The sequence below is a fragment of the Neofelis nebulosa genome, chromosome 13, assembly GCF_028018385.1.
Source record: "Neofelis nebulosa isolate mNeoNeb1 chromosome 13, mNeoNeb1.pri, whole genome shotgun sequence".
Classification (NCBI taxonomy): Eukaryota; Metazoa; Chordata; class Mammalia; order Carnivora; family Felidae; genus Neofelis; species Neofelis nebulosa.
The window spans coordinates 85403-110292 of record NC_080794.1 but is presented as its reverse complement, the minus strand read 5'-3'; the positions used below and the strand labels follow the sequence as shown (position 1 = coordinate 110292).

Below are 24890 nucleotides of genomic sequence, written 5' to 3'. Positions count from 1 at the left end.
GGGAGCGGCCTGCAAGAGTCCCGGGATCGGAGAACGCCGGGGCTTGCGCCTCAGCGCCTTGCCAGGGTCCTCTTGCGCGGCCTCCGCCACCCGCCCGGGGCCCGCGGCGGAGGGCGGCGGCAGGCAGGCAGGCAGGCAGGCAGGCGCGTGCACGGGTGAAGCGCCGCACCCGCTGGGCTGGGGACGCGTGGAGCAGGCTCTTGAGGCGCCCAGCGCCAGCCGCCCGCGTCTACGGCCATACCACCCTGAACGCGCCCGATCTCGTCTGATCTCGGAAGCTAAGCAGGGTCGGGCCTGGTTAGTACTTGGATGGGAGACCGCCTGGGAATACCGGGTGCTGTAGGCTTTTTCGCTTTTGGCCTTTGGCCTTTGGCCTCCTTGACCTCTCCTTTGGCGCCCGCCGCCCCTCCCCCCTCCCTCCCTGGGTCCCTCTCTCCCCAGGGAGCGCGGCTGCTGGGGCCAAACACATCCCAGCCACGGATCCCTCTGCCCCTCCCGGGCCAGCAAAGCAGCCTGGCCTGGCCTGGCCCGGCCCCGCCCCGCCCCGCCCCGCCACGCACCCCAAGCCCGCACACAACCCCCCCCCTCCCCCCCCACCCGGCACTTCACGAGGGGCACGCTCCCCGCTCCCCGCTCCCCGCACCCGGCCAGATCCCACTGCACCGGCTGGAAGCCACGTCCCAGCTTTGCACCTTTCCTGAGACACCACCCACACCGGCACCCGCACCCGCACGGAGGGGTGGGGGGGTGTGCGGTGAGGGCGGGACCGGAGGCTGGCGCCCGGGGACTGGAGGGTGGGGGCTGGGTGGGTGGATGCGAGAACCAGGAGCGGGCGGGCGGGGCCGCGAGACCCCAGACTCCCACTCCGCCACACGTCTGGGCTCCCTGGGTCCTGGACCTCTCCCCTCCCTCGAGCCCTCATCCCCAGGCAGGGTCCCTGGCATTTCGCGAGGCCCCGCTAGGGCAGCGGGCTCGGGCTGTTGATGTTCACTGGGGGCGCTGGCGCCTCCGGGGTGGGTATGCACCAGGTGGGGCAGATGGGAGGAGAAGGCCGTGTGGCTGGCTGCGCTCGCCCTGGGGCTGGGGAGGAGGCGCCGACACCCCGGCGGGGCGGGCCCCGGAAGGCACGGCCGGCCGGATGCCCCACGCTCGCTTCCACCCTCTTGCCAGTGAGTAGCCCGACCTGGTGCGGTGACGTGCGGTCCGGTGCGGTGCCGGATGGAAGCGGAGGCGGGCGTGGGGCCAAGCCGGGAGCGGCCTGCAAGAGTCCCGGGATCGGAGAACGCCGGGGCTTGCGCCTCAGCGCCTTGCCAGGGTCCTCTTGCGCGGCCTCCGCCACCCGCCCGGGGCCCGCGGCGGAGGGCGGCGGCAGGCAGGCAGGCAGGCAGGCAGGCGCGTGCACGGGTGAAGCGCCGCACCCGCTGGGCTGGGGACGCGTGGAGCAGGCTCTTGAGGCGCCCAGCGCCAGCCGCCCGCGTCTACGGCCATACCACCCTGAACGCGCCCGATCTCGTCTGATCTCGGAAGCTAAGCAGGGTCGGGCCTGGTTAGTACTTGGATGGGAGACCGCCTGGGAATACCGGGTGCTGTAGGCTTTTTCGCTTTTGGCCTTTGGCCTTTGGCCTCCTTGACCTCTCCTTTGGCGCCCGCCGCCCCTCCCCCCCTCCCTCCCTGGGTCCCTCTCTCCCCAGGGAGCGCGGCTGCTGGGGCCAAACACATCCCAGCCACGGATCCCTCTGCCCCTCCCGGGCCAGCAAAGCAGCCTGGCCTGGCCTGGCCCGGCCCCGCCCCGCCCCGCCCCGCCACGCACCCCAAGCCCGCACACAACCCCCCCCCCTCCCCCCCCACCCGGCACTTCACGAGGGGCACGCTCCCCGCTCCCCGCTCCCCGCACCCGGCCAGATCCCACTGCACCTGCTGGAAGCCACGTCCCAGCTTTGCACCTTTCCTGAGACACCACCCACACCGGCACCCGCACCCGCACGGAGGGGTGGGGGGGTGTGCGGTGAGGGCGGGACCGGAGGCTGGCGCCCGGGGACTGGAGGGTGGGGGCTGGGTGGGTGGATGCGAGAACCAGGAGCGGGCGGGCGGGGCCGCGAGACCCCAGACTCCCACTCCGCCACACGCCTGGGCTCCCTGGGTCCTGGACCTCTCCCCTCCCTCGAGCCCTCATCCCCAGGCAGGGTCCCTGGCATTTCGCGAGGCCCCGCTAGGGCAGCGGGCTCGGGCTGTTGATGTTCACTGGGGGCGCTGGCGCCTCCGGGGTGGGTATGCACCAGGTGGGGCAGACGGGAGGAGAAGGCCGGGTGGCTGGCTGCGCTCGCCCTGGGGCTGGGGAGGAGGCGCCGACACCCCGGCGGGGCGGGCCCCGGAAGGCACGGCCGGCCGGATGCCCCACGCTCGCTTCCACCCTCTTGCCAGTGAGTAGCCCGACCTGGTGCGGTGACGTGCGGTCCGGTGCGGTGCCGGATGGAAGCGGAGGCGGGCGTGGGGCCAAGCCGGGAGCGGCCTGCAAGAGTCCCGGGATCGGAGAACGCCGGGGCTTGCGCCTCAGCGCCTTGCCAGGGTCCTCTTGCGCGGCCTCCGCCACCCGCCCGGGGCCCGCGGCGGAGGGCGGCGGCAGGCAGGCAGGCAGGCAGGCAGGCGCGTGCACGGGTGAAGCGCCGCACCCGCTGGGCTGGGGACGCGTGGAGCAGGCTCTTGAGGCGCCCAGCGCCAGCCGCCCGCGTCTACGGCCATACCACCCTGAACGCGCCCGATCTCGTCTGATCTCGGAAGCTAAGCAGGGTCGGGCCTGGTTAGTACTTGGATGGGAGACCGCCTGGGAATACCGGGTGCTGTAGGCTTTTTCGCTTTTGGCCTTTGGCCTTTGGCCTCCTTGACCTCTCCTTTGGCGCCCGCCGCCCCTCCCCCCCCCTCCCTCCCTGGGTCCCTCTCTCCCCAGGGAGCGCGGCTGCTGGGGCCAAACACATCCCAGCCACGGATCCCTCTGCCCCTCCCGGGCCAGCAAAGCAGCCTGGCCTGGCCTGGCCCGGCCCCGCCCCGCCCCGCCCCGCCACGCACCCCAAGCCCGCACACAACCCCCCCCCTCCCCCCCCACCCGGCACTTCACGAGGGGCACGCTCCCCGCTCCCCGCTCCCCGCACCCGGCCAGATCCCACTGCACCGGCTGGAAGCCACGTCCCAGCTTTGCACCTTTCCTGAGACACCACCCACACCGGCACCCGCACCCGCACGGAGGGGTGGGGGGGTGTGCGGTGAGGGCGGGACCGGAGGCTGGCGCCCGGGGACTGGAGGGTGGGGGCTGGGTGGGTGGATGCGAGAACCAGGAGCGGGCGGGCGGGGCCGCGAGACCCCAGACTCCCACTCCGCCACACGCCTGGGCTCCCTGGGTCCTGGACCTCTCCCCTCCCTCGAGCCCTCATCCCCAGGCAGGGTCCCTGGCATTTCGCGAGGCCCCGCTAGGGCAGCGGGCTCGGGCTGTTGATGTTCACTGGGGGCGCTGGCGCCTCCGGGGTGGGTATGCACCAGGTGGGGCAGACGGGAGGAGAAGGCCGGGTGGCTGGCTGCGCTCGCCCTGGGGCTGGGGAGGAGGCGCCGACACCCCGGCGGGGCGGGCCCCGGAAGGCACGGCCGGCCGGATGCCCCACGCTCGCTTCCACCCTCTTGCCAGTGAGTAGCCCGACCTGGTGCGGTGACGTGCGGTCCGGTGCGGTGCCGGATGGAAGCGGAGGCGGGCGTGGGGCCAAGCCGGGAGCGGCCTGCAAGAGTCCCGGGATCGGAGAACGCCGGGGCTTGCGCCTCAGCGCCTTGCCAGGGTCCTCTTGCGCGGCCTCCGCCACCCGCCCGGGGCCCGCGGCGGAGGGCGGCGGCAGGCAGGCAGGCAGGCAGGCAGGCGCGTGCACGGGTGAAGCGCCGCACCCGCTGGGCTGGGGACGCGTGGAGCAGGCTCTTGAGGCGCCCAGCGCCAGCCGCCCGCGTCTACGGCCATACCACCCTGAACGCGCCCGATCTCGTCTGATCTCGGAAGCTAAGCAGGGTCGGGCCTGGTTAGTACTTGGATGGGAGACCGCCTGGGAATACCGGGTGCTGTAGGCTTTTTCGCTTTTGGCCTTTGGCCTTTGGCCTCCTTGACCTCTCCTTTGGCGCCCGCCGCCCCTCCCCCCCCCTCCCTCCCTGGGTCCCTCTCTCCCCAGGGAGCGCGGCTGCTGGGGCCAAACACATCCCAGCCACGGATCCCTCTGCCCCTCCCGGGCCAGCAAAGCAGCCTGGCCTGGCCTGGCCCGGCCCCGCCCCGCCCCGCCCCGCCACGCACCCCAAGCCCGCACACAACCCCCCCCCTCCCCCCCCACCCGGCACTTCACGAGGGGCACGCTCCCCGCTCCCCGCTCCCCGCACCCGGCCAGATCCCACTGCACCGGCTGGAAGCCACGTCCCAGCTTTGCACCTTTCCTGAGACACCACCCACACCGGCACCCGCACCCGCACGGAGGGGTGGGGGGGTGTGCGGTGAGGGCGGGACCGGAGGCTGGCGCCCGGGGACTGGAGGGTGGGGGCTGGGTGGGTGGATGCGAGAACCAGGAGCGGGCGGGCGGGGCCGCGAGACCCCAGACTCCCACTCCGCCACACGCCTGGGCTCCCTGGGTCCTGGACCTCTCCCCTCCCTCGAGCCCTCATCCCCAGGCAGGGTCCCTGGCATTTCGCGAGGCCCCGCTAGGGCAGCGGGCTCGGGCTGTTGATGTTCACTGGGGGCGCTGGCGCCTCCGGGGTGGGTATGCACCAGGTGGGGCAGACGGGAGGAGAAGGCCGGGTGGCTGGCTGCGCTCGCCCTGGGGCTGGGGAGGAGGCGCCGACACCCCGGCGGGGCGGGCCCCGGAAGGCACGGCCGGCCGGATGCCCCACGCTCGCTTCCACCCTCTTGCCAGTGAGTAGCCCGACCTGGTGCGGTGACGTGCGGTCCGGTGCGGTGCCGGATGGAAGCGGAGGCGGGCGTGGGGCCAAGCCGGGAGCGGCCTGCAAGAGTCCCGGGATCGGAGAACGCCGGGGCTTGCGCCTCAGCGCCTTGCCAGGGTCCTCTTGCGCGGCCTCCGCCACCCGCCCGGGGCCCGCGGCGGAGGGCGGCGGCAGGCAGGCAGGCAGGCAGGCAGGCGCGTGCACGGGTGAAGCGCCGCACCCGCTGGGCTGGGGACGCGTGGAGCAGGCTCTTGAGGCGCCCAGCGCCAGCCGCCCGCGTCTACGGCCATACCACCCTGAACGCGCCCGATCTCGTCTGATCTCGGAAGCTAAGCAGGGTCGGGCCTGGTTAGTACTTGGATGGGAGACCGCCTGGGAATACCGGGTGCTGTAGGCTTTTTCGCTTTTGGCCTTTGGCCTTTGGCCTCCTTGACCTCTCCTTTGGCGCCCGCCGCCCCTCCCCCCCTCCCTCCCTGGGTCCCTCTCTCCCCAGGGAGCGCGGCTGCTGGGGCCAAACACATCCCAGCCACGGATCCCTCTGCCCCTCCCGGGCCAGCAAAGCAGCCTGGCCTGGCCTGGCCCGGCCCCGCCCCGCCCCGCCCCGCCACGCACCCCAAGCCCGCACACAACCCCCCCCCTCCCCCCCCACCCGGCACTTCACGAGGGGCACGCTCCCCGCTCCCCGCTCCCCGCACCCGGCCAGATCCCACTGCACCGGCTGGAAGCCACGTCCCAGCTTTGCACCTTTCCTGAGACACCACCCACACCGGCACCCGCACCCGCACGGAGGGGTGGGGGGGTGTGCGGTGAGGGCGGGACCGGAGGCTGGCGCCCGGGGACTGGAGGGTGGGGGCTGGGTGGGTGGATGCGAGAACCAGGAGCGGGCGGGCGGGGCCGCGAGACCCCAGACTCCCACTCCGCCACACGCCTGGGCTCCCTGGGTCCTGGACCTCTCCCCTCCCTCGAGCCCTCATCCCCAGGCAGGGTCCCTGGCATTTCGCGAGGCCCCGCTAGGGCAGCGGGCTCGGGCTGTTGATGTTCACTGGGGGCGCTGGCGCCTCCGGGGTGGGTATGCACCAGGTGGGGCAGACGGGAGGAGAAGGCCGGGTGGCTGGCTGCGCTCGCCCTGGGGCTGGGGAGGAGGCGCCGACACCCCGGCGGGGCGGGCCCCGGAAGGCACGGCCGGCCGGATGCCCCACGCTCGCTTCCACCCTCTTGCCAGTGAGTAGCCCGACCTGGTGCGGTGACGTGCGGTCCGGTGCGGTGCCGGATGGAAGCGGAGGCGGGCGTGGGGCCAAGCCGGGAGCGGCCTGCAAGAGTCCCGGGATCGGAGAACGCCGGGGCTTGCGCCTCAGCGCCTTGCCAGGGTCCTCTTGCGCGGCCTCCGCCACCCGCCCGGGGCCCGCGGCGGAGGGCGGCGGCAGGCAGGCAGGCAGGCAGGCAGGCGCGTGCACGGGTGAAGCGCCGCACCCGCTGGGCTGGGGACGCGTGGAGCAGGCTCTTGAGGCGCCCAGCGCCAGCCGCCCGCGTCTACGGCCATACCACCCTGAACGCGCCCGATCTCGTCTGATCTCGGAAGCTAAGCAGGGTCGGGCCTGGTTAGTACTTGGATGGGAGACCGCCTGGGAATACCGGGTGCTGTAGGCTTTTTCGCTTTTGGCCTTTGGCCTTTGGCCTCCTTGACCTCTCCTTTGGCGCCCGCCGCCCCTCCCCCCCTCCCTCCCTGGGTCCCTCTCTCCCCAGGGAGCGCGGCTGCTGGGGCCAAACACATCCCAGCCACGGATCCCTCTGCCCCTCCCGGGCCAGCAAAGCAGCCTGGCCTGGCCTGGCCCGGCCCCGCCCCGCCCCGCCCCGCCACGCACCCCAAGCCCGCACACAACCCCCCCCCTCCCCCCCCACCCGGCACTTCACGAGGGGCACGCTCCCCGCTCCCCGCTCCCCGCACCCGGCCAGATCCCACTGCACCTGCTGGAAGCCACGTCCCAGCTTTGCACCTTTCCTGAGACACCACCCACACCGGCACCCGCACCCGCACGGAGGGGTGGGGGGGTGTGCGGTGAGGGCGGGACCGGAGGCTGGCGCCCGGGGACTGGAGGGTGGGGGCTGGGTGGGTGGATGCGAGAACCAGGAGCGGGCGGGCGGGGCCGCGAGACCCCAGACTCCCACTCCGCCACACGCCTGGGCTCCCTGGGTCCTGGACCTCTCCCCTCCCTCGAGCCCTCATCCCCAGGCAGGGTCCCTGGCATTTCGCGAGGCCCCGCTAGGGCAGCGGGCTCGGGCTGTTGATGTTCACTGGGGGCGCTGGCGCCTCCGGGGTGGGTATGCACCAGGTGGGGCAGACGGGAGGAGAAGGCCGGGTGGCTGGCTGCGCTCGCCCTGGGGCTGGGGAGGAGGCGCCGACACCCCGGCGGGGCGGGCCCCGGAAGGCACGGCCGGCCGGATGCCCCACGCTCGCTTCCACCCTCTTGCCAGTGAGTAGCCCGACCTGGTGCGGTGACGTGCGGTCCGGTGCGGTGCCGGATGGAAGCGGAGGCGGGCGTGGGGCCAAGCCGGGAGCGGCCTGCAAGAGTCCCGGGATCGGAGAACGCCGGGGCTTGCGCCTCAGCGCCTTGCCAGGGTCCTCTTGCGCGGCCTCCGCCACCCGCCCGGGGCCCGCGGCGGAGGGCGGCGGCAGGCAGGCAGGCAGGCAGGCAGGCGCGTGCACGGGTGAAGCGCCGCACCCGCTGGGCTGGGGACGCGTGGAGCAGGCTCTTGAGGCGCCCAGCGCCAGCCGCCCGCGTCTACGGCCATACCACCCTGAACGCGCCCGATCTCGTCTGATCTCGGAAGCTAAGCAGGGTCGGGCCTGGTTAGTACTTGGATGGGAGACCGCCTGGGAATACCGGGTGCTGTAGGCTTTTTCGCTTTTGGCCTTTGGCCTTTGGCCTCCTTGACCTCTCCTTTGGCGCCCGCCGCCCCTCCCCCCCTCCCTCCCTGGGTCCCTCTCTCCCCAGGGAGCGCGGCTGCTGGGGCCAAACACATCCCAGCCACGGATCCCTCTGCCCCTCCCGGGCCAGCAAAGCAGCCTGGCCTGGCCTGGCCCGGCCCCGCCCCGCCCCGCCCCGCCACGCACCCCAAGCCCGCACACAACCCCCCCCCTCCCCCCCCACCCGGCACTTCACGAGGGGCACGCTCCCCGCTCCCCGCTCCCCGCACCCGGCCAGATCCCACTGCACCGGCTGGAAGCCACGTCCCAGCTTTGCACCTTTCCTGAGACACCACCCACACCGGCACCCGCACCCGCACGGAGGGGTGGGGGGGTGTGCGGTGAGGGCGGGACCGGAGGCTGGCGCCCGGGGACTGGAGGGTGGGGGCTGGGTGGGTGGATGCGAGAACCAGGAGCGGGCGGGCGGGGCCGCGAGACCCCAGACTCCCACTCCGCCACACGCCTGGGCTCCCTGGGTCCTGGACCTCTCCCCTCCCTCGAGCCCTCATCCCCAGGCAGGGTCCCTGGCATTTCGCGAGGCCCCGCTAGGGCAGCGGGCTCGGGCTGTTGATGTTCACTGGGGGCGCTGGCGCCTCCGGGGTGGGTATGCACCAGGTGGGGCAGACGGGAGGAGAAGGCCGGGTGGCTGGCTGCGCTCGCCCTGGGGCTGGGGAGGAGGCGCCGACACCCCGGCGGGGCGGGCCCCGGAAGGCACGGCCGGCCGGATGCCCCACGCTCGCTTCCACCCTCTTGCCAGTGAGTAGCCCGACCTGGTGCGGTGACGTGCGGTCCGGTGCGGTGCCGGATGGAAGCGGAGGCGGGCGTGGGGCCAAGCCGGGAGCGGCCTGCAAGAGTCCCGGGATCGGAGAACGCCGGGGCTTGCGCCTCAGCGCCTTGCCAGGGTCCTCTTGCGCGGCCTCCGCCACCCGCCCGGGGCCCGCGGCGGAGGGCGGCGGCAGGCAGGCAGGCAGGCAGGCAGGCGCGTGCACGGGTGAAGCGCCGCACCCGCTGGGCTGGGGACGCGTGGAGCAGGCTCTTGAGGCGCCCAGCGCCAGCCGCCCGCGTCTACGGCCATACCACCCTGAACGCGCCCGATCTCGTCTGATCTCGGAAGCTAAGCAGGGTCGGGCCTGGTTAGTACTTGGATGGGAGACCGCCTGGGAATACCGGGTGCTGTAGGCTTTTTCGCTTTTGGCCTTTGGCCTTTGGCCTCCTTGACCTCTCCTTTGGCGCCCGCCGCCCCTCCCCCCCTCCCTCCCTGGGTCCCTCTCTCCCCAGGGAGCGCGGCTGCTGGGGCCAAACACATCCCAGCCACGGATCCCTCTGCCCCTCCCGGGCCAGCAAAGCAGCCTGGCCTGGCCTGGCCCGGCCCCGCCCCGCCCCGCCCCGCCACGCACCCCAAGCCCGCACACAATCCCCCCCTCCCCCCCCACCCGGCACTTCACGAGGGGCACGCTCCCCGCTCCCCGCTCCCCGCACCCGGCCAGATCCCACTGCACCGGCTGGAAGCCACGTCCCAGCTTTGCACCTTTCCTGAGACACCACCCACACCGGCACCCGCACCCGCACGGAGGGGTGGGGGGGTGTGCGGTGAGGGCGGGACCGGAGGCTGGCGCCCGGGGACTGGAGGGTGGGGGCTGGGTGGGTGGATGCGAGAACCAGGAGCGGGCGGGCGGGGCCGCGAGACCCCAGACTCCCACTCCGCCACACGCCTGGGCTCCCTGGGTCCTGGACCTCTCCCCTCCCTCGAGCCCTCATCCCCAGGCAGGGTCCCTGGCATTTCGCGAGGCCCCGCTAGGGCAGCGGGCTCGGGCTGTTGATGTTCACTGGGGGCGCTGGCGCCTCCGGGGTGGGTATGCACCAGGTGGGGCAGACGGGAGGAGAAGGCCGGGTGGCTGGCTGCGCTCGCCCTGGGGCTGGGGAGGAGGCGCCGACACCCCGGCGGGGCGGGCCCCGGAAGGCACGGCCGGCCGGATGCCCCACGCTCGCTTCCACCCTCTTGCCAGTGAGTAGCCCGACCTGGTGCGGTGACGTGCGGTCCGGTGCGGTGCCGGATGGAAGCGGAGGCGGGCGTGGGGCCAAGCCGGGAGCGGCCTGCAAGAGTCCCGGGATCGGAGAACGCCGGGGCTTGCGCCTCAGCGCCTTGCCAGGGTCCTCTTGCGCGGCCTCCGCCACCCGCCCGGGGCCCGCGGCGGAGGGCGGCGGCAGGCAGGCAGGCAGGCAGGCAGGCGCGTGCACGGGTGAAGCGCCGCACCCGCTGGGCTGGGGACGCGTGGAGCAGGCTTTTGAGGCGCCCAGCGCCAGCCGCCCGCGTCTACGGCCATACCACCCTGAACGCGCCCGATCTCGTCTGATCTCGGAAGCTAAGCAGGGTCGGGCCTGGTTAGTACTTGGATGGGAGACCGCCTGGGAATACCGGGTGCTGTAGGCTTTTTCGCTTTTGGCCTTTGGCCTTTGGCCTCCTTGACCTCTCCTTTGGCGCCCGCCGCCCCTCCCCCCTCCCTCCCTGGGTCCCTCTCTCCCCAGGGAGCGCGGCTGCTGGGGCCAAACACATCCCAGCCACGGATCCCTCTGCCCCTCCCGGGCCAGCAAAGCAGCCTGGCCTGGCCTGGCCCGGCCCCGCCCCGCCCCGCCCCGCCACGCACCCCAAGCCCGCACACAACCCCCCCCCTCCCCCCCCACCCGGCACTTCACGAGGGGCACGCTCCCCGCTCCCCGCTCCCCGCACCCGGCCAGATCCCACTGCACCGGCTGGAAGCCACGTCCCAGCTTTGCACCTTTCCTGAGACACCACCCACACCGGCACCCGCACCCGCACGGAGGGGTGGGGGGGTGTGCGGTGAGGGCGGGACCGGAGGCTGGCGCCCGGGGACTGGAGGGTGGGGGCTGGGTGGGTGGATGCGAGAACCAGGAGCGGGCGGGCGGGGCCGCGAGACCCCAGACTCCCACTCCGCCACACGTCTGGGCTCCCTGGGTCCTGGACCTCTCCCCTCCCTCGAGCCCTCATCCCCAGGCAGGGTCCCTGGCATTTCGCGAGGCCCCGCTAGGGCAGCGGGCTCGGGCTGTTGATGTTCACTGGGGGCGCTGGCGCCTCCGGGGTGGGTATGCACCAGGTGGGGCAGACGGGAGGAGAAGGCCGGGTGGCTGGCTGCGCTCGCCCTGGGGCTGGGGAGGAGGCGCCGACACCCCGGCGGGGCGGGCCCCGGAAGGCACGGCCGGCCGGATGCCCCACGCTCGCTTCCACCCTCTTGCCAGTGAGTAGCCCGACCTGGTGCGGTGACGTGCGGTCCGGTGCGGTGCCGGATGGAAGCGGAGGCGGGCGTGGGGCCAAGCCGGGAGCGGCCTGCAAGAGTCCCGGGATCGGAGAACGCCGGGGCTTGCGCCTCAGCGCCTTGCCAGGGTCCTCTTGCGCGGCCTCCGCCACCCGCCCGGGGCCCGCGGCGGAGGGCGGCGGCAGGCAGGCAGGCAGGCAGGCAGGCGCGTGCACGGGTGAAGCGCCGCACCCGCTGGGCTGGGGACGCGTGGAGCAGGCTCTTGAGGCGCCCAGCGCCAGCCGCCCGCGTCTACGGCCATACCACCCTGAACGCGCCCGATCTCGTCTGATCTCGGAAGCTAAGCAGGGTCGGGCCTGGTTAGTACTTGGATGGGAGACCGCCTGGGAATACCGGGTGCTGTAGGCTTTTTCGCTTTTGGCCTTTGGCCTTTGGCCTCCTTGACCTCTCCTTTGGCGCCCGCCGCCCCTCCCCCCCTCCCTCCCTGGGTCCCTCTCTCCCCAGGGAGCGCGGCTGCTGGGGCCAAACACATCCCAGCCACGGATCCCTCTGCCCCTCCCGGGCCAGCAAAGCAGCCTGGCCTGGCCTGGCCCGGCCCCGCCCCGCCCCGCCCCGCCCCGCCACGCACCCCAAGCCCGCACACAACCCCCCCCCTCCCCCCCCACCCGGCACTTCACGAGGGGCACGCTCCCCGCTCCCCGCTCCCCGCACCCGGCCAGATCCCACTGCACCGGCTGGAAGCCACGTCCCAGCTTTGCACCTTTCCTGAGACACCACCCACACCGGCACCCGCACCCGCACGGAGGGGTGGGGGGGTGTGCGGTGAGGGCGGGACCGGAGGCTGGCGCCCGGGGACTGGAGGGTGGGGGCTGGGTGGGTGGATGCGAGAACCAGGAGCGGGCGGGCGGGGCCGCGAGACCCCAGACTCCCACTCCGCCACACGCCTGGGCTCCCTGGGTCCTGGACCTCTCCCCTCCCTCGAGCCCTCATCCCCAGGCAGGGTCCCTGGCATTTCGCGAGGCCCCGCTAGGGCAGCGGGCTCGGGCTGTTGATGTTCACTGGGGGCGCTGGCGCCTCCGGGGTGGGTATGCACCAGGTGGGGCAGACGGGAGGAGAAGGCCGGGTGGCTGGCTGCGCTCGCCCTGGGGCTGGGGAGGAGGCGCCGACACCCCGGCGGGGCGGGCCCCGGAAGGCACGGCCGGCCGGATGCCCCACGCTCGCTTCCACCCTCTTGCCAGTGAGTAGCCCGACCTGGTGCGGTGACGTGCGGTCCGGTGCGGTGCCGGATGGAAGCGGAGGCGGGCGTGGGGCCAAGCCGGGAGCGGCCTGCAAGAGTCCCGGGATCGGAGAACGCCGGGGCTTGCGCCTCAGCGCCTTGCCAGGGTCCTCTTGCGCGGCCTCCGCCACCCGCCCGGGGCCCGCGGCGGAGGGCGGCGGCAGGCAGGCAGGCAGGCAGGCAGGCGCGTGCACGGGTGAAGCGCCGCACCCGCTGGGCTGGGGACGCGTGGAGCAGGCTTTTGAGGCGCCCAGCGCCAGCCGCCCGCGTCTACGGCCATACCACCCTGAACGCGCCCGATCTCGTCTGATCTCGGAAGCTAAGCAGGGTCGGGCCTGGTTAGTACTTGGATGGGAGACCGCCTGGGAATACCGGGTGCTGTAGGCTTTTTCGCTTTTGGCCTTTGGCCTTTGGCCTCCTTGACCTCTCCTTTGGCGCCCGCCGCCCCTCCCCCCTCCCTCCCTGGGTCCCTCTCTCCCCAGGGAGCGCGGCTGCTGGGGCCAAACACATCCCAGCCACGGATCCCTCTGCCCCTCCCGGGCCAGCAAAGCAGCCTGGCCTGGCCTGGCCCGGCCCCGCCCCGCCCCGCCCCGCCACGCACCCCAAGCCCGCACACAACCCCCCCCCTCCCCCCCCACCCGGCACTTCACGAGGGGCACGCTCCCCGCTCCCCGCTCCCCGCACCCGGCCAGATCCCACTGCACCGGCTGGAAGCCACGTCCCAGCTTTGCACCTTTCCTGAGACACCACCCACACCGGCACCCGCACCCGCACGGAGGGGTGGGGGGGTGTGCGGTGAGGGCGGGACCGGAGGCTGGCGCCCGGGGACTGGAGGGTGGGGGCTGGGTGGGTGGATGCGAGAACCAGGAGCGGGCGGGCGGGGCCGCGAGACCCCAGACTCCCACTCCGCCACACGTCTGGGCTCCCTGGGTCCTGGACCTCTCCCCTCCCTCGAGCCCTCATCCCCAGGCAGGGTCCCTGGCATTTCGCGAGGCCCCGCTAGGGCAGCGGGCTCGGGCTGTTGATGTTCACTGGGGGCGCTGGCGCCTCCGGGGTGGGTATGCACCAGGTGGGGCAGACGGGAGGAGAAGGCCGGGTGGCTGGCTGCGCTCGCCCTGGGGCTGGGGAGGAGGCGCCGACACCCCGGCGGGGCGGGCCCCGGAAGGCACGGCCGGCCGGATGCCCCACGCTCGCTTCCACCCTCTTGCCAGTGAGTAGCCCGACCTGGTGCGGTGACGTGCGGTCCGGTGCGGTGCCGGATGGAAGCGGAGGCGGGCGTGGGGCCAAGCCGGGAGCGGCCTGCAAGAGTCCCGGGATCGGAGAACGCCGGGGCTTGCGCCTCAGCGCCTTGCCAGGGTCCTCTTGCGCGGCCTCCGCCACCCGCCCGGGGCCCGCGGCGGAGGGCGGCGGCAGGCAGGCAGGCAGGCAGGCAGGCGCGTGCACGGGTGAAGCGCCGCACCCGCTGGGCTGGGGACGCGTGGAGCAGGCTCTTGAGGCGCCCAGCGCCAGCCGCCCGCGTCTACGGCCATACCACCCTGAACGCGCCCGATCTCGTCTGATCTCGGAAGCTAAGCAGGGTCGGGCCTGGTTAGTACTTGGATGGGAGACCGCCTGGGAATACCGGGTGCTGTAGGCTTTTTCGCTTTTGGCCTTTGGCCTTTGGCCTCCTTGACCTCTCCTTTGGCGCCCGCCGCCCCTCCCCCCCTCCCTCCCTGGGTCCCTCTCTCCCCAGGGAGCGCGGCTGCTGGGGCCAAACACATCCCAGCCACGGATCCCTCTGCCCCTCCCGGGCCAGCAAAGCAGCCTGGCCTGGCCTGGCCCGGCCCCGCCCCGCCCCGCCCCGCCACGCACCCCAAGCCCGCACACAACCCCCCCCCTCCCCCCCCACCCGGCACTTCACGAGGGGCACGCTCCCCGCTCCCCGCTCCCCGCACCCGGCCAGATCCCACTGCACCGGCTGGAAGCCACGTCCCAGCTTTGCACCTTTCCTGAGACACCACCCACACCGGCACCCGCACCCGCACGGAGGGGTGGGGGGGTGTGCGGTGAGGGCGGGACCGGAGGCTGGCGCCCGGGGACTGGAGGGTGGGGGCTGGGTGGGTGGATGCGAGAACCAGGAGCGGGCGGGCGGGGCCGCGAGACCCCAGACTCCCACTCCGCCACACGCCTGGGCTCCCTGGGTCCTGGACCTCTCCCCTCCCTCGAGCCCTCATCCCCAGGCAGGGTCCCTGGCATTTCGCGAGGCCCCGCTAGGGCAGCGGGCTCGGGCTGTTGATGTTCACTGGGGGCGCTGGCGCCTCCGGGGTGGGTATGCACCAGGTGGGGCAGACGGGAGGAGAAGGCCGGGTGGCTGGCTGCGCTCGCCCTGGGGCTGGGGAGGAGGCGCCGACACCCCGGCGGGGCGGGCCCCGGAAGGCACGGCCGGCCGGATGCCCCACGCTCGCTTCCACCCTCTTGCCAGTGAGTAGCCCGACCTGGTGCGGTGACGTGCGGTCCGGTGCGGTGCCGGATGGAAGCGGAGGCGGGCGTGGGGCCAAGCCGGGAGCGGCCTGCAAGAGTCCCGGGATCGGAGAACGCCGGGGCTTGCGCCTCAGCGCCTTGCCAGGGTCCTCTTGCGCGGCCTCCGCCACCCGCCCGGGGCCCGCGGCGGAGGGCGGCGGCAGGCAGGCAGGCAGGCAGGCAGGCGCGTGCACGGGTGAAGCGCCGCACCCGCTGGGCTGGGGACGCGTGGAGCAGGCTCTTGAGGCGCCCAGCGCCAGCCGCCCGCGTCTACGGCCATACCACCCTGAACGCGCCCGATCTCGTCTGATCTCGGAAGCTAAGCAGGGTCGGGCCTGGTTAGTACTTGGATGGGAGACCGCCTGGGAATACCGGGTGCTGTAGGCTTTTTCGCTTTTGGCCTTTGGCCTTTGGCCTCCTTGACCTCTCCTTTGGCGCCCGCCGCCCCTCCCCCCCCCTCCCTCCCTGGGTCCCTCTCTCCCCAGGGAGCGCGGCTGCTGGGGCCAAACACATCCCAGCCACGGATCCCTCTGCCCCTCCCGGGCCAGCAAAGCAGCCTGGCCTGGCCTGGCCCGGCCCCGCCCCGCCCCGCCCCGCCACGCACCCCAAGCCCGCACACAACCCCCCCCCTCCCCCCCCACCCGGCACTTCACGAGGGGCACGCTCCCCGCTCCCCGCTCCCCGCACCCGGCCAGATCCCACTGCACCGGCTGGAAGCCACGTCCCAGCTTTGCACCTTTCCTGAGACACCACCCACACCGGCACCCGCACCCGCACGGAGGGGTGGGGGGGTGTGCGGTGAGGGCGGGACCGGAGGCTGGCGCCCGGGGACTGGAGGGTGGGGGCTGGGTGGGTGGATGCGAGAACCAGGAGCGGGCGGGCGGGGCCGCGAGACCCCAGACTCCCACTCCGCCACACGCCTGGGCTCCCTGGGTCCTGGACCTCTCCCCTCCCTCGAGCCCTCATCCCCAGGCAGGGTCCCTGGCATTTCGCGAGGCCCCGCTAGGGCAGCGGGCTCGGGCTGTTGATGTTCACTGGGGGCGCTGGCGCCTCCGGGGTGGGTATGCACCAGGTGGGGCAGACGGGAGGAGAAGGCCGGGTGGCTGGCTGCGCTCGCCCTGGGGCTGGGGAGGAGGCGCCGACACCCCGGCGGGGCGGGCCCCGGAAGGCACGGCCGGCCGGATGCCCCTCGCTCGCTTCCACCCTCTTGCCAGTGAGTAGCCCGACCTGGTGCGGTGACGTGCGGTCCGGTGCGGTGCCGGATGGAAGCGGAGGCGGGCGTGGGGCCAAGCCGGGAGCGGCCTGCAAGAGTCCCGGGATCGGAGAACGCCGGGGCTTGCGCCTCAGCGCCTTGCCAGGGTCCTCTTGCGCGGCCTCCGCCACCCGCCCGGGGCCCGCGGCGGAGGGCGGCGGCAGGCAGGCAGGCAGGCAGGCAGGCGCGTGCACGGGTGAAGCGCCGCACCCGCTGGGCTGGGGACGCGTGGAGCAGGCTCTTGAGGCGCCCAGCGCCAGCCGCCCGCGTCTACGGCCATACCACCCTGAACGCGCCCGATCTCGTCTGATCTCGGAAGCTAAGCAGGGTCGGGCCTGGTTAGTACTTGGATGGGAGACCGCCTGGGAATACCGGGTGCTGTAGGCTTTTTCGCTTTTGGCCTTTGGCCTTTGGCCTCCTTGACCTCTCCTTTGGCGCCCGCCGCCCCTCCCCCCCTCCCTCCCTGGGTCCCTCTCTCCCCAGGGAGCGCGGCTGCTGGGGCCAAACACATCCCAGCCACGGATCCCTCTGCCCCTCCCGGGCCAGCAAAGCAGCCTGGCCTGGCCTGGCCCGGCCCCGCCCCGCCCCGCCCCGCCACGCACCCCAAGCCCGCACACAATCCCCCCCTCCCCCCCCACCCGGCACTTCACGAGGGGCACGCTCCCCGCTCCCCGCTCCCCGCACCCGGCCAGATCCCACTGCACCGGCTGGAAGCCACGTCCCAGCTTTGCACCTTTCCTGAGACACCACCCACACCGGCACCCGCACCCGCACGGAGGGGTGGGGGGGTGTGCGGTGAGGGCGGGACCGGAGGCTGGCGCCCGGGGACTGGAGGGTGGGGGCTGGGTGGGTGGATGCGAGAACCAGGAGCGGGCGGGCGGGGCCGCGAGACCCCAGACTCCCACTCCGCCACACGCCTGGGCTCCCTGGGTCCTGGACCTCTCCCCTCCCTCGAGCCCTCATCCCCAGGCAGGGTCCCTGGCATTTCGCGAGGCCCCGCTAGGGCAGCGGGCTCGGGCTGTTGATGTTCACTGGGGGCGCTGGCGCCTCCGGGGTGGGTATGCACCAGGTGGGGCAGACGGGAGGAGAAGGCCGGGTGGCTGGCTGCGCTCGCCCTGGGGCTGGGGAGGAGGCGCCGACACCCCGGCGGGGCGGGCCCCGGAAGGCACGGCCGGCCGGATGCCCCACGCTCGCTTCCACCCTCTTGCCAGTGAGTAGCCCGACCTGGTGCGGTGACGTGCGGTCCGGTGCGGTGCCGGATGGAAGCGGAGGCGGGCGTGGGGCCAAGCCGGGAGCGGCCTGCAAGAGTCCCGGGATCGGAGAACGCCGGGGCTTGCGCCTCAGCGCCTTGCCAGGGTCCTCTTGCGCGGCCTCCGCCACCCGCCCGGGGCCCGCGGCGGAGGGCGGCGGCAGGCAGGCAGGCAGGCAGGCAGGCGCGTGCACGGGTGAAGCGCCGCACCCGCTGGGCTGGGGACGCGTGGAGCAGGCTCTTGAGGCGCCCAGCGCCAGCCGCCCGCGTCTACGGCCATACCACCCTGAACGCGCCCGATCTCGTCTGATCTCGGAAGCTAAGCAGGGTCGGGCCTGGTTAGTACTTGGATGGGAGACCGCCTGGGAATACCGGGTGCTGTAGGCTTTTTCGCTTTTGGCCTTTGGCCTTTGGCCTCCTTGACCTCTCCTTTGGCGCCCGCCGCCCCTCCCCCCCTCCCTCCCTGGGTCCCTCTCTCCCCAGGGAGCGCGGCTGCTGGGGCCAAACACATCCCAGCCACGGATCCCTCTGCCCCTCCCGGGCCAGCAAAGCAGCCTGGCCTGGCCTGGCCCGGCCCCGCCCCGCCCCGCCCCGCCACGCACCCCAAGCCCGCACACAACCCCCCCCCTCCCCCCCCACCCGGCACTTCACGAGGGGCACGCTCCCCGCTCCCCGCTCCCCGCACCCGGCCAGATCCCACTGCACCGGCTGGAAGCCACGTCCCAGCTTTGCACCTTTCCTGAGACACCACCCACACCGGCACCCGCACCCGCACGGAGGGGTGGGGGGGTGTGCGGTGAGGGCGGGACCGGAGGCTGGCGCCCGGGGACTGGAGGGTGGGGGCTGGGTGGGTGGATGCGAGAACCAGGAGCGGGCGGGCGGGGCCGCGAGACCCCAGACTCCCACTCCGCCACACGCCTGGGCTCCCTGGGTCCTGGACCTCTCCCCTCCCTCGAGCCCTCATCCCCAGGCAGGGTCCCTGGCATTTCGCGAGGCCCCGCTAGGGCAGCGGGCTCGGGCTGTTGATGTTCACTGGGGGCGCTGGCGCCTCCGGGGTGGGTATGCACCAGGTGGGGCAGACGGGAGGAGAAGGCCGGGTGGCTGGCTGCGCTCGCCCTGGGGCTGGGGAGGAGGCGCCGACACCCCGGCGGGGCGGGCCCCGGAAGGCACGGCCGGCCGGATGCCCCACGCTCGCTTCCACCCTCTTGCCAGTGAGTAGCCCGACCTGGTGCGGTGACGTGCGGTCCGGTGCGGTGCCGGATGGAAGCGGAGGCGGGCGTGGGGCCAAGCCGGGAGCGGCCTGCAAGAGTCCCGGGATCGGAGAACGCCGGGGCTTGCGCCTCAGCGCCTTGCCAGGGTCCTCTTGCGCGGCCTCCGCCACCCGCCCGGGGCCCGCGGCGGAGGGCGGCGGCAGGCAGGCAGGCAGGCAGGCAGGCGCGTGCACGGGTGAAGCGCCGCACCCGCTGGGCTGGGGACGCGTGGAGCAGGCTCTTGAGGCGCCCAGCGCCAGCCGCCCGCGTCTACGGCCATACCACCCTGAACGCGCCCGATCTCGTCTGATCTCGGAAGCTAAGCAGGGTCGGGCCTGGTTAGTACTTGGATGGGAGACCGCCTGGGAATACCGGGTGCTGTAGGCTTTTTCGCTTTTGGCCTTTGGCCTTTGGCCTCCTTGACCTCTCCTTTGGCGCCCGCCGCCCCTCCCCCCCTCCCTCCCTGGGTCCCTCTCTCCCCAGGGAGCGCGGCTGCTGGGGCCAAACACATCCCAGCCACGGATCCCTCTGCCCCTCCCGGGCCAGCAAAGCAGCCTGGCCTGGCCTGGCCCGGCCCCGCCCCGCCCCGCCCCGCCACGCACCCCAAGCCCGCACACAACCCCCCCCCTCCCCCCCCACCCGGCACTTCACGAGGGGCACGCTCCCCGCTCCCCGCTCCCCGCACCCGGCCAGATCCCACTGCACCGGCTGGAAGCCACGTCCCAGCTTTGCACCTTTCCTGAGACACCACCCACACCGGCACCCGCACCCGCACGGAGGGGTGGGGGGGTGTGCGGTGAGGGCGGGACCGGAGGCTGGCGCCCGGGGACTGGAGGGTGGGGGCTGGGTGGGTGGATGCGAGAACCAGGAGCGGGCGGGCGGGGCCGCGAGACCCCAGACTCCCACTCCGCCACACGCCTGGGCTCCCTGGGTCCTGGACCTCTCCCCTCCCTCGAGCCCTCATCCCCAGGCAGGGTCCCTGGCATTTCGCGAGGCCCCGCTAGGGCAGCGGGCTCGGGCTGTTGATGTTCACTGGGGGCGCTGGCGCCTCCGGGGTGGGTATGCACCAGGTGGGGCAGACGGGAGGAGAAGGCCGGGTGGCTGGCTGCGCTCGCCCTGGGGCTGGGGAGGAGGCGCCGACACCCCGGCGGGGCGGGCCCCGGAAGGCACGGCCGGCCGGATGCCCCACGCTCGCTTCCACCCTCTTGCCAGTGAGTAGCCCGACCTGGTGCGGTGACGTGCGGTCCGGTGCGGTGCCGGATGGAAGCGGAGGCGGGCGTGGGGCCAAGCCGGGAGCGGCCTGCAAGAGTCCCGGGATCGGAGAACGCCGGGGCTTGCGCCTCAGCGCCTTGCCAGGGTCCTCTTGCGCGGCCTCCGCCACCCGCCCGGGGCCCGCGGCGGAGGGCGGCGGCAGGCAGGCAGGCAGGCAGGCAGGCGCGTGCACGGGTGAAGCGCCGCACCCGCTGGGCTGGGGACGCGTGGAGCAGGCTCTTGAGGCGCCCAGCGCCAGCCGCCCGCGTCTACGGCCATACCACCCTGAACGCGCCCGATCTCGTCTGATCTCGGAAGCTAAGCAGGGTCGGGCCTGGTTAGTACTTGGATGGGAGACCGCCTGGGAATACCGGGTGCTGTAGGCTTTTTCGCTTTTGGCCTTTGGCCTTTGGCCTCCTTGACCTCTCCTTTGGCGCCCGCCGCCCCTCCCCCCCCCTCCCTCCCTGGGTCCCTCTCTCCCCAGGGAGCGCGGCTGCTGGGGCCAAACACATCCCAGCCACGGATCCCTCTGCCCCTCCCGGGCCAGCAAAGCAGCCTGGCCTGGCCTGGCCCGGCCCCGCCCCGCCCCGCCCCGCCACGCACCCCAAGCCCGCACACAACCCCCCCCCTCCCCCCCCACCCGGCACTTCACGAGGGGCACGCTCCCCGCTCCCCGCTCCCCGCACCCGGCCAGATCCCACTGCACCGGCTGGAAGCCACGTCCCAGCTTTGCACCTTTCCTGAGACACCACCCACACCGGCACCCGCACCCGCACGGAGGGGTGGGGGGGGTGTGCGGTGAGGGCGGGACCGGAGGCTGGCGCCCGGGGACTGGAGGGTGGGGGCTGGGTGGGTGGATGCGAGAACCAGGAGCGGGCGGGCGGGGCCGCGAGACCCCAGACTCCCACTCCGCCACACGCCTGGGCTCCCTGGGTCCTGGACCTCTCCCCTCCCTCGAGCCCTCATCCCCAGGCAGGGTCCCTGGCATTTCGCGAGGCCCCGCTAGGGCAGCGGGCTCGGGCTGTTGATGTTCACTGGGGGCGCTGGCGCCTCCGGGGTGGGTATGCACCAGGTGGGGCAGACGGGAGGAGAAGGCCGGGTGGCTGGCTGCGCTCGCCCTGGGGCTGGGGAGGAGGCGCCGACACCCCGGCGGGGCGGGCCCCGGAAGGCACGGCCGGCCGGATGCCCCACGCTCGCTTCCACCCTCTTGCCAGTGAGTAGCCCGACCTGGTGCGGTGACGTGCGGTCCGGTGCGGTGCCGGATGGAAGCGGAGGCGGGCGTGGGGCCAAGCCGGGAGCGGCCTGCAAGAGTCCCGGGATCGGAGAACGCCGGGGCTTGCGCCTCAGCGCCTTGCCAGGGTCCTCTTGCGCGGCCTCCGCCACCCGCCCGGGGCCCGCGGCGGAGGGCGGCGGCAGGCAGGCAGGCAGGCAGGCAGGCGCGTGCACGGGTGAAGCGCCGCACCCGCTGGGCTGGGGACGCGTGGAGCAGGCTCTTGAGGCGCCCAGCGCCAGCCGCCCGCGTCTACGGCCATACCACCCTGAACGCGCCCGATCTCGTCTGATCTCGGAAGCTAAGCAGGGTCGGGCCTGGTTAGTACTTGGATGGGAGACCGCCTGGGAATACCGGGTGCTGTAGGCTTTTTCGCTTTTGGCCTTTGGCCTTTGGCCTCCTTGACCTCTCCTTTGGCGCCCGCCGCCCCTCCCCCCCTCCCTCCCTGGGTCACTCTCTCCCCAGGGAGCGCGGCTGCTGGGGCCAAACACATCCCAGCCACGGATCCCTCTGCCCCTCCCGGGCCAGCAAAGCAGCCTGGCCTGGCCTGGCCCGGCCCCGCCCCGCCCCGCCCCGCCACGCACCCCAAGCCCGCACACACCCCCCCCCTCCCCCCCCACCCGGCACTTCACGAGGGGCACGCTCCCCGCTCCCCGCTCCCCGCACCCGGCCAGATCCCACTGCACCGGCTGGAAGCCACGTCCCAGCTTTGCACCTTTCCTGAGACACCACCCACACCGGCACCCGCACCCGCACGGAGGGGTGGGGGGGTGTGCGGTGAGGGCGGGACCGGAGGCTGGCGCCCGGGGACTGGAGGGTGGGGGCTGGGTGGGTGGATGCGAGAACCAGGAGCGGGCGGGCGGGGCCGCGAGACCCCAGACTCCCACTCCGCCACACGCCTGGGCTCCCTGGGTCCTGGACCTCTCCCCTCCCTCGAGCCCTCATCCCCAGGCAGGGTCCCTGGCATTTCGCGAGGCCCCGCTAGGGCAGCGGGCTCGGGCTGTTGATGTTCACTGGGGGCGCTGGCGCCTCCGGGGTGGGTATGCACCAGGTGGGGCAGACGGGAGGAGAAGGCCGGGTGGCTGGCTGCGCTCGCCCTGGGGCTGGGGAGGAGGCGCCGACACCCCGGCGGGGCGGGCCCCGGAAGGCACGGCCGGCCGGATGCCCCACGCTCGCTTCCACCCTCTTGCCAGTGAGTAGCCCGACCTGGTGCGGTGACGTGCGGTCCGGTGCGGTGCCGGATGGAAGCGGAGGCGGGCGTGGGGCCAAGCCGGGAGCGGCCTGCAAGAGTCCCGGGATCGGAGAACGCCGGGGCTTGCGCCTCAGCGCCTTGCCAGGGTCCTCTTGCGCGGCCTCCGCCACCCGCCCGGGGCCCGCGGCGGAGGGCGGCGGCAGGCAGGCAGGCAGGCAGGCAGGCAGGCAGGCGCGTGCACGGGTGAAGCGCCGCACCCGCTGGGCTGGGGACGCGTGGAGCAGGCTCTTGAGGCGCCCAGCGCCAGCCGCCCGCGTCTACGGCCATACCACCCTGAACGCGCCCGATCTCGTCTGATCTCGGAAGCTAAGCAGGGTCGGGCCTGGTTAGTACTTGGATGGGAGACCGCCTGGGAATACCGGGTGCTGTAGGCTTTTTCGCTTTTGGCCTTTGGCCTTTGGCCTCCTTGACCTCTCCTTTGGCGCCCGCCGCCCCTCCCCCCTCCCTCCCTGGGTCCCTCTCTCCCCAGGGAGCGCGGCTGCTGGGGCCAAACACATCCCAGCCACGGATCCCTCTGCCCCTCCCGGGCCAGCAAAGCAGCCTGGCCTGGCCTGGCCCGGCCCCGCCCCGCCCCGCCCCGCCACGCACCCCAAGCCCGCACACAACCCCCCCCCTCCCCCCCCACCCGGCACTTCACGAGGGGCACGCTCCCCGCTCCCCGCTCCCCGCACCCGGCCAGATCCCACTGCACCGGCTGGAAGCCACGTCCCAGCTTTGCACCTTTCCTGAGACACCACCCACACCGGCACCCGCACCCGCACGGACGGGTGGGGGGGTGTGCGGTGAGGGCGGGACCGGAGGCTGGCGCCCGGGGACTGGAGGGTGGGGGCTGGGTGGGTGGATGCGAGAACCAGGAGCGGGCGGGCGGGGCCGCGAGACCCCAGACTCCCACTCCGCCACACGCCTGGGCTCCCTGGGTCCTGGACCTCTCCCCTCCCTCGAGCCCTCATCCCCAGGCAGGGTCCCTGGCATTTCGCGAGGCCCCGCTAGGGCAGCGGGCTCGGGCTGTTGATGTTCACTGGGGGCGCTGGCGCCTCCGGGGTGGGTATGCACCAGGTGGGGCAGACGGGAGGAGAAGGCCGGGTGGCTGGCTGCGCTCGCCCTGGGGCTGGGGAGGAGGCGCCGACACCCCGGCGGGGGCGGGCCCCGGAAGGCACGGCCGGCCGGATGCCCCACGCTCGCTTCCACCCTCTTGCCAGTGAGTAGCCCGACCTGGTGCGGTGACGTGCGGTCCGGTGCGGTGCCGGATGGAAGCGGAGGCGGGCGTGGGGCCAAGCCGGGAGCGGCCTGCAAGAGTCCCGGGATCGGAGAACGCCGGGGCTTGCGCCTCAGCGCCTTGCCAGGGTCCTCTTGCGCGGCCTCCGCCACCCGCCCGGGGCCCGCGGCGGAGGGCGGCGGCAGGCAGGCAGGCAGGCAGGCAGGCGCGTGCACGGGTGAAGCGCCGCACCCGCTGGGCTGGGGACGCGTGGAGCAGGCTCTTGAGGCGCCCAGCGCCAGCCGCCCGCGTCTACGGCCATACCACCCTGAACGCGCCCGATCTCGTCTGATCTCGGAAGCTAAGCAGGGTCGGGCCTGGTTAGTACTTGGATGGGAGACCGCCTGGGAATACCGGGTGCTGTAGGCTTTTTCGCTTTTGGCCTTTGGCCTTTGGCCTCCTTGACCTCTCCTTTGGCGCCCGCCGCCCCTCCCCCCTCCCTCCCTGGGTCCCTCTCTCCCCAGGGAGCGCGGCTGCTGGGGCCAAACACATCCCAGCCACGGATCCCTCTGCCCCTCCCGGGCCAGCAAAGCAGCCTGGCCTGGCCTGGCCCGGCCCCGCCCCGCCCCGCCCCGCCACGCACCCCAAGCCCGCACACAACCCCCCCCCCTCCCCCCCCACCCGGCACTTCACGAGGGGCACGCTCCCCGCTCCCCGCTCCCCGCACCCGGCCAGATCCCACTGCACCGGCTGGAAGCCACGTCCCAGCTTTGCACCTTTCCTGAGACACCACCCACACCGGCACCCGCACCCGCACGGACGGGTGGGGGGGTGTGCGGTGAGGGCGGGACCGGAGGCTGGCGCCCGGGGACTGGAGGGTGGGGGCTGGGTGGGTGGATGCGAGAACCAGGAGCGGGCGGGCGGGGCCGCGAGACCCCAGACTCCCACTCCGCCACACGCCTGGGCTCCCTGGGTCCTGGACCTCTCCCCTCCCTCGAGCCCTCATCCCCAGGCAGGGTCCCTGGCATTTCGCGAGGCCCCGCTAGGGCAGCGGGCTCGGGCTGTTGATGTTCACTGGGGGCGCTGGCGCCTCCGGGGTGGGTATGCACCAGGTGGGGCAGACGGGAGGAGAAGGCCGGGTGGCTGGCTGCGCTCGCCCTGGGGCTGGGGAGGAGGCGCCGACACCCCGGCGGGGGCGGGCCCCGG

At 73.7% G+C, this 24890-nt stretch overlaps 20 non-coding genes across 20 annotated transcripts; all 20 read left to right on the top strand.

Moving 5' to 3' along the window:
- Window positions 1-227: 227 nt before the first annotated feature.
- Window positions 228-346, top strand: LOC131493808 (5S ribosomal RNA). The gene has a single exon (XR_009252891.1). It is a non-coding gene; the product is annotated as a 5S ribosomal RNA (ribosomal RNA).
- Window positions 347-1476: 1130 nt separating this feature from the next.
- Window positions 1477-1595, top strand: LOC131493807 (5S ribosomal RNA). Its single transcript, XR_009252890.1, has one exon. It is a non-coding gene; the product is annotated as a 5S ribosomal RNA (ribosomal RNA).
- Window positions 1596-2727: 1132 nt separating this feature from the next.
- On the top strand, window positions 2728-2846 carry LOC131493806 (5S ribosomal RNA). The gene has a single exon (XR_009252889.1). It is a non-coding gene; the product is annotated as a 5S ribosomal RNA (ribosomal RNA).
- A 1133-nt stretch (window positions 2847-3979) lies between these two features.
- On the top strand, window positions 3980-4098 carry LOC131493804 (5S ribosomal RNA). The gene has a single exon (XR_009252887.1). It is a non-coding gene; the product is annotated as a 5S ribosomal RNA (ribosomal RNA).
- A 1133-nt stretch (window positions 4099-5231) lies between these two features.
- LOC131493803 (5S ribosomal RNA) lies at window positions 5232-5350 on the top strand. Its single transcript, XR_009252886.1, has one exon. It is a non-coding gene; the product is annotated as a 5S ribosomal RNA (ribosomal RNA).
- A 1131-nt stretch (window positions 5351-6481) lies between these two features.
- Window positions 6482-6600, top strand: LOC131493802 (5S ribosomal RNA). The gene has a single exon (XR_009252885.1). It is a non-coding gene; the product is annotated as a 5S ribosomal RNA (ribosomal RNA).
- A 1131-nt stretch (window positions 6601-7731) lies between these two features.
- LOC131493801 (5S ribosomal RNA) lies at window positions 7732-7850 on the top strand. The gene has a single exon (XR_009252884.1). It is a non-coding gene; the product is annotated as a 5S ribosomal RNA (ribosomal RNA).
- Window positions 7851-8981: 1131 nt separating this feature from the next.
- LOC131493800 (5S ribosomal RNA) lies at window positions 8982-9100 on the top strand. The gene has a single exon (XR_009252883.1). It is a non-coding gene; the product is annotated as a 5S ribosomal RNA (ribosomal RNA).
- A 1130-nt stretch (window positions 9101-10230) lies between these two features.
- LOC131493799 (5S ribosomal RNA) lies at window positions 10231-10349 on the top strand. Its single transcript, XR_009252882.1, has one exon. It is a non-coding gene; the product is annotated as a 5S ribosomal RNA (ribosomal RNA).
- A 1130-nt stretch (window positions 10350-11479) lies between these two features.
- On the top strand, window positions 11480-11598 carry LOC131493797 (5S ribosomal RNA). Its single transcript, XR_009252881.1, has one exon. It is a non-coding gene; the product is annotated as a 5S ribosomal RNA (ribosomal RNA).
- Window positions 11599-12734: 1136 nt separating this feature from the next.
- Window positions 12735-12853, top strand: LOC131493796 (5S ribosomal RNA). Its single transcript, XR_009252880.1, has one exon. It is a non-coding gene; the product is annotated as a 5S ribosomal RNA (ribosomal RNA).
- Window positions 12854-13983: 1130 nt separating this feature from the next.
- On the top strand, window positions 13984-14102 carry LOC131493795 (5S ribosomal RNA). Its single transcript, XR_009252879.1, has one exon. It is a non-coding gene; the product is annotated as a 5S ribosomal RNA (ribosomal RNA).
- A 1131-nt stretch (window positions 14103-15233) lies between these two features.
- Window positions 15234-15352, top strand: LOC131493794 (5S ribosomal RNA). The gene has a single exon (XR_009252878.1). It is a non-coding gene; the product is annotated as a 5S ribosomal RNA (ribosomal RNA).
- A 1133-nt stretch (window positions 15353-16485) lies between these two features.
- LOC131493792 (5S ribosomal RNA) lies at window positions 16486-16604 on the top strand. Its single transcript, XR_009252876.1, has one exon. It is a non-coding gene; the product is annotated as a 5S ribosomal RNA (ribosomal RNA).
- Window positions 16605-17734: 1130 nt separating this feature from the next.
- Window positions 17735-17853, top strand: LOC131493791 (5S ribosomal RNA). Its single transcript, XR_009252875.1, has one exon. It is a non-coding gene; the product is annotated as a 5S ribosomal RNA (ribosomal RNA).
- A 1131-nt stretch (window positions 17854-18984) lies between these two features.
- Window positions 18985-19103, top strand: LOC131493790 (5S ribosomal RNA). The gene has a single exon (XR_009252874.1). It is a non-coding gene; the product is annotated as a 5S ribosomal RNA (ribosomal RNA).
- A 1131-nt stretch (window positions 19104-20234) lies between these two features.
- Window positions 20235-20353, top strand: LOC131493789 (5S ribosomal RNA). Its single transcript, XR_009252873.1, has one exon. It is a non-coding gene; the product is annotated as a 5S ribosomal RNA (ribosomal RNA).
- A 1134-nt stretch (window positions 20354-21487) lies between these two features.
- On the top strand, window positions 21488-21606 carry LOC131493788 (5S ribosomal RNA). Its single transcript, XR_009252872.1, has one exon. It is a non-coding gene; the product is annotated as a 5S ribosomal RNA (ribosomal RNA).
- A 1138-nt stretch (window positions 21607-22744) lies between these two features.
- LOC131493787 (5S ribosomal RNA) lies at window positions 22745-22863 on the top strand. Its single transcript, XR_009252871.1, has one exon. It is a non-coding gene; the product is annotated as a 5S ribosomal RNA (ribosomal RNA).
- A 1131-nt stretch (window positions 22864-23994) lies between these two features.
- On the top strand, window positions 23995-24113 carry LOC131493786 (5S ribosomal RNA). The gene has a single exon (XR_009252870.1). It is a non-coding gene; the product is annotated as a 5S ribosomal RNA (ribosomal RNA).
- The last annotated feature ends 777 nt before the right edge of the window (window positions 24114-24890 follow it).